We start from the raw sequence: 6,768 nt of genomic DNA on the forward strand, positions 1-6,768 counted from the left end.
GTGCTTCTCAGTTCTGCTATAAAAACACTTTAGGATAGAGTACAAGCACTTATCAGGAGTAAACATGTGTCAGAGCTTCTGTATTTCCATCTAAAGCCAGCTAGAAATCTGCCTTCAAATGTCTATGGTTTCCACACCGAAAGTACGTAAGGTTACCTATATTGGTGGTGGTGTGTTTATGTGTAGATAGACAGACAGATAGAGAGATCCCATGCTACACTTCACGTCCTTTTGATACATATTATATATGTATATGTAACAATTAAGAACGTGGCATGTAGCTTGGGAGTTCTCTGCTGCCAAAAGCTGTTTTCAATGCCCCGGGAGGGGAGCGTCGGCTCCTTCTCTGCTCATATCTGCCAAGGTGTTTCATTGCTATGTGTGACATTTTCATAGTTTCAGTGTAATTATGAGTGACATTCCAACGACTATAAGTGACACTTTCTCACAAGCAAAATCAAGCAATGAAGATTAGAGGAACATATAAATATCAGAAATTACTATAGCCAGATATATAACACAATAACTAACATACCCTAAAACAAGACAAGACCTGTTGGTGTAACTAATGCTTGTTAGCAGTATCAGATGAATGAGTAATTAATAATGTTTTTTGTTGTGAATTAGAGTTTAAAATCATGCAATTCTGGAAATATTAGACTATGATTTAAGTATTACTAAGGTATGTGGAAGGGAAGCAGTTTTTAGAGTGCTTGAATCTATCACGTTTTTCCATTCATACTGTCCTTTGCATTTTTTCACTCTTAATACACTTTCATTCTTTCTCTTCCAACATCTCTCTGAAATTGTCCATAAGCACGTCATGTCAGTGTTGTTAAAATCTACAAAACAGATAGTAAAAGGAAATAGTCTTCGGGAATGCAGTATGGAATAAACCGTGTGAAATGTGAATAGGGTGTTTAGTACTCCTTGAGAACTTCGACTTCTTGCCGGTCCGCTCTGCTGGTTTTGCTGCAGAGGAGACTGGCCTCGGTGGACAACGATCTGCTCTCTGAATCAGACCGGCTGCCTGGGACCAACATTATGTTTGGGGGGAGGAGGGGCTCCACTGACTGCCAGTTGACCCTTCGGTAATTGCAACACAGGGGTAAAACATCCTGCCAATACCACTTAAGTTAAGAGGCAGGGACAGCCTAGGGCAGCTCAGTTTAAAAGAACCAAAGTGCCCGTTTCCGCCTGGAATCTCTGCACTACTAGTGCATAGAAGTGACTGTCTGGGGTGCCTTGCTAGCATTTAAAACAGAAAGCGAGGCATTATCAGATCTGTGTGACGCTGCAGCCAGTTCCCCGTTCGGATACTGATCGCCAGATCATGTTGTTTTCTTTCATATGTTGAAGAGCACACGAGGAAAGCCTGTGGGGCGGCCAGCCCGACGGGGGGCTTAATTAATCACAAGTTTTGATCTTTGCTTATTGTGCATCATCAAAAATAATACAATGATGAACATGCCAGCGCTCACCTCAAATCTACGTCACCCACGGTCAGCATTGATTCACTGGGTCGGTTTGCGGGATGATTAGGTTAGGCAGCAGTCGAAAGCCAGCAGCTCCCTCTGGTACAGGCTGCCAGGCAGCGGGCTCTCGACGGCGGGTCTTCCTTCCAGGACAGGAGCTGCTAATACATAACACCAGGAGCCTCAAACAGGCCAAGAAAGAGCCGGTAAACAGACAGTAACAGAGAGGAAATGATCACACACCCCAGCCTCGGTTCTGGGATGAAATCTCCCAATCAAGGACTCAGGGGATGCCGATTGTCACGGTGGAAAATATTTATTTTTCTAATGCTGCAGCACTGTGAATTGAAGTGCTTAAAATGTGCACTGTATGCAGCCTGGGACAGGAGGAGTCAGGGGCTTTGGGGGAGGCTACGGCATGGGGCGAAAGAACAATAAAGCCTCGTTAACAAATAAATGGTCTTTCAAAAGACCTGTGAAGTGCTTGGGTGCGGCTGTGTGTGCGCCAGGGAAGGAATTTCAAGCAGCAGGAAGGGGTCGTGGCTGGATTCGAGCAGGGCAGCTAGGCAACATTTTCTAGTATTTTTCCGTTTCTAAATATAAATACAGACAAAGGAAATATAGATTTCCCTCTGTATTTATATGTAAAAATCCGTAAAAACGGAAAACCGGGAGCCCTAATTATAGTGTAGAATTGGAAATAATGATCTGCATCTGTGGCTGTTCAGAGCAGATGAATATACACTTTTATGTCTATGTGTGCTGGTACTTCTCTTCCAGGGGATCCTCATCAATAGTCATGAGCACTGAAGAGTCCTGCCCATGTGCAGGGATCCTGGAGCACTCTTAAAAATGTCTCATATATATGTAATACACCTTGTACACAGTACTTTACATATATAGATCTGCAGCCTAAAGAGAGGCTACAAATGTACAGATTACATTGAGTTTTCAATTAATTAAAAATGTTAATAAAAAGAAAGGACTATAGTAAATCTTTTTTTTTTAAAGTAATGCGAATAGGAGATATTGTTAGCCAATAGGCTGCCATTCAAGAATAGCACTGTGCCTTTAAGAACCTCACAGGTACAGGTCAGTTCATTTTTCCGGCTCCTACAGTTAGGATCCTGGAGCACTGAGCTCTGCCTTTTTGGCAAAAAAAATGGAAAATCTTTCCGAATTCTTTTCATTTAAACATCTTTTGTCATTCATTAGCACCTAAAATGCAGATGACCTTTTTTCTGACAGAAAATACTTTTATTTCCTATCATTTACCAAAGAAAATCACAAAAGTAAGAACACAGATATACATATCATAATAAACATAAATAACACATGATAAAAATGCCATCATCAAATAAAATAACAAGTTCACAGCTATTTCGAACTCAGAACACCCGAGAGGAACCAAGATAAAAAGAAACACGCATTGGGCGTCGGTAAAAGTTGTAAAAACTGTAGTGCTGGTCTCACTTGCTTAAAATTCATAGGTAACAGGAGAGGCCGAATGTATTTGTGGTGTAGTGTGCTGAACCTAGTGCAAATCAGAACAATATGCGTGGTGTCAGAAATAGATACATTATCACGCAGGCAAATCTGAATCTTTGAACCAGCCACTATCTGCAAACATGAGTTGAAGAAACAGATTTAATCTGAAGTAGGTGAACAGCCGTCTGTTGTGGCTCGACACATCCATGCCACTCGCTGATTTGCCCAAGATAACAGGCACATGATTAGGTCAGGTGAAGACCCACCTTAAAAATAAAGGCCCACTTAACCTAATCAATATCTGCTTTGACAATACAATCTGGTTCATAAAAGAGTTCCAGTCGACCTAAGTCTCTCAAAAAAAAGTATAGCCAGGAGTATCGTTTAATTAACTTGTTGAGCTTCAGATCCTCCTTCAGCCACACTGAGAGCCAGAGTAGCAAGGGACGAAGGCATATCTGGTCAGACCCAGGTATGCCAGGTATGCACTTAACTGTTATTTGCTTGTCGTCAGGGGCCTTGTTAAAAAAAATATATATATATTTTTAGTGCAGCCTATATTTCTAATAATTACCCAATTCTTCATGGACACTCTCTGAGGGTATACTTTACAGAATCTTTAAAAGTCCTCTAAGGAACTTATTTTTGACAACCTGATTAGGAGCGGTGGCCACATAATCTCAGAGCTCACAACCAAAACTCGCTATAGGGATACACTTGGCTTTAAAGATGTCTAGTACAGACTTAATGTGAGTACACCCCAACAGTTGTGAAATGTCGCTGATGTTAAGAGTGGCCCTATTAAAGGACATTAAGCTGTTCTAGATCAACCGTTGCCAGTTTATATGAGAATTCAGCAATATGCAAAGGCAACAAAAGTTATCAACCCTACCAATATGATGGCCCTTAACTGCGAAGTTTCTAATTTTGGTGCTTTAAAGGCCAACCATCCTTGGCGAGATTTTTTTTTACATTGATGCGATCAGGACTGTAAAAACTGATAAAAACGGCTAAATGTCACTGCAAACCCCTTGAGGTATGAGCAATAAAAACGTTTGGTCAGCATTAAACAGAGCGTGTACTTGTCAAGAATACCTTCATTTTTTGAATAGTGCCCTTCCTGTGGGAAGAAAAAAGCTAAACAGCCCCCTGTTCTTTCTGCATTGTTTGCCTGCCAAGTGTCATCATCCTGATACTTGTGGTCCCTGTCAGAAGTTTTCCAAGCATACTCTGGTTTTCCAAGCATACTCTGAAGGACAGAGAAAAAAACAGTCTACGTAGTCTCCAAGAAAGAAGGACAACTGCTTCTTCAAGAGGCCTTGGGGGAAGGTTGGTCTTCTTCCAACAAGCCCTCCTCTCCCTTGAAGGACACTCGCAGAGGGAGATCCAAAGAGAAACATCGCCATCACAAGAGGAGACGTTCCAGACTGACTTTGAGAAGAATAACATTGTGAACCAAACAGCTCGCCATCGTCGGGTAGGCTGTCAAAAACGCTGTCGAAGGTAGGATTGAACCATCACTCGACACACATTGGCGTCAAAGTCGATGTCAACAGTCCGCCTCCCATTGACGTCGAATAAGCAGATCTTGACATCGAAACCAGCACCACAGCCACCATCGGCATTGAGGAAAAAACATTTGATATCCCAAACAGCGGAAAAGACACAGTTGTGAGAGAGAAGCATTCCACGTCATAGGACTTACCAATACCCTCAGCTGAATTTAGATCTTGCTAAACCATCTATGGCCAGATCACACTTGCCTTTAACTATCTCTCCATGCTGGATTGAAAGCCTACAGCATAGACCTATGCCCCATACCTCTGACTCAGAGTACTTGCATACTTACTCACCATCAAGGGTCACATCTGAGGTTCATATTTCTGGGACATCATTTCTTAGTAGGTCTCCATCTTCCCAATGTTCTCCATGCACACCACCCTTGCTAACTACAACTTCAATAGGGCCCTTAAGTAGCCCGCATATTGCAGTTTTGCCACATAAAACTCTCAAGATGATCTAGGATTCCACTACATCATCATCATCCCAGATCTAAAGTGACATCCAGATCTACATCCAGATCTGGAACATCTCACAAGTCCAGAACTAGACACAAAAAAAGGTGTTCTCCATCTTGGTCTATGACTTCTTATTCATCAGTTGGATATTACTCACCTACTATGACTGATACACCTCCCACAAGAATGTCTCCTATAGATGATCTTCTTACCTTCAACAAGGTACTAATAAGAGGGGCAACAAAATAAAACATTGATATACCTACTACTTCTACATCATCTTCTTTGGTATTTGAGACTACATCACTGAACATTGCTTCCCTTGGTTCTGGTCTACTAGAACCTGTGATGCAGTTATTCCTCATGCCTGTGAAGTCTGCTCTATCTCAACTTCTTAAAAGATCTAAACCACCTGACCAGGACCCATAGATGCTCTGGGAAAAAATGATGTGTGAAGCATCTGCATCTAATTTTGAATTTGAATTTAAAAATATTTGTAGAGCGCTCGGACACCAGGCGGTTTCATGGCGCTATAGAGGAAAAGACACCTGAGTGAGAAAGTGGTGCAGCTTATGTTTTAAAAACCTGTGCGAACAGATTGGTTTTCAGGGTGCTCCGGAAGTCCAGGTACGAGGGAGAAGATCTTATTTGGAAAGGTAGAGAATTCCAAAATTGTGGAGCTAGGAAGGAGAACATTGATCCTCCCATTCTGCTCTTCTTAAATCTGGGCACCACCAGTAGAGACCAGGAAGAGGAACGGAGTTGTCTACTGGGAATATAAGGAACAACTTTTGACGTGATAAACGATGGGGCTGTTCCCGCAAGGGCATGGAACGTGATGCAGGCCATCTTAAAGAGAGCCCTTTCTCTGATTGGAAGCCAGTGAAGGGATTTAAGAAGGGGAGTGGTATGGTGAGACTTAGAAAGACCAAAGGCCAGGCGAGCAGCTTGGTTTTGGACCAATTGGAGCCTCCGGATGGCGTAGGCGGGGGCACCGTTGTATAGGGCATTCCCGTAATCCAGCCTAGAGAGGACCATAGCCATCAGGATCAATTTGAGGGCTGAGAAGGAGAAAAACCGTGAGATCTTACGAATGGTGCGCAGAGTGAAAAAGCAGGAAGAGACCACTGCGCTAATCTGGGAGTGTAGGGTCAATTGTTGGTTAAGGGTAATTCCCAAAGTCTTAACAGCGGGAGAGGGTGAGGGAGAGGGGCCAAAGGAGGGGGGCCAATAGGAGGGGTACCAGGGGTTGAGTTTGCCGCCAGTGAGAAGAAACTCGGTCTTATCAGGGTTGAGCTTAAGATGGTTAAAGCACATCCAATCTCTGATAAAGACCATCACCGACTGGAAATTAGAAATGGAATCAGAAGAATTAGAAAGGTTAAAAATGAGTTGGAGGTCATCAGCGTAGTTGAACACAGTGACCTCCATCCTCCGCAGAGCACAAATGAGTGGGCAGATGTACAAATTAAAAAGAAGGGGGGATAGAGAGGAGCCCTGAGGGACACCACATAGTACTTTGCAGGCCTTAGAGGAAAAATTTGCCAGATGAACTGCCTGCGAGCGGTTGCTCAGAAACGAGCTGATCCAGGTCAGAGCAGAGCCTCCAATGCCTGCCGCCTCGACACGGGAGAGGAGGATGGTGTGGTCAACCGTGTCGAAGGCGGCCGACAAGTCAAGGAGAACTAATACCTGAGGGTGGTTAACATCTTGCCCTGCTCTGAGTGTGTCGATGACAGAGAGCACAACTTTTTCGGTGGAGTGGAGAGGGCGAAACCCAGCTTGGC

This window comes from Triturus cristatus, chromosome 8 (assembly GCF_964204655.1).
Source record: "Triturus cristatus chromosome 8, aTriCri1.1, whole genome shotgun sequence".
NCBI lineage: Eukaryota > Metazoa > Chordata > Amphibia > Caudata > Salamandridae > Triturus > Triturus cristatus.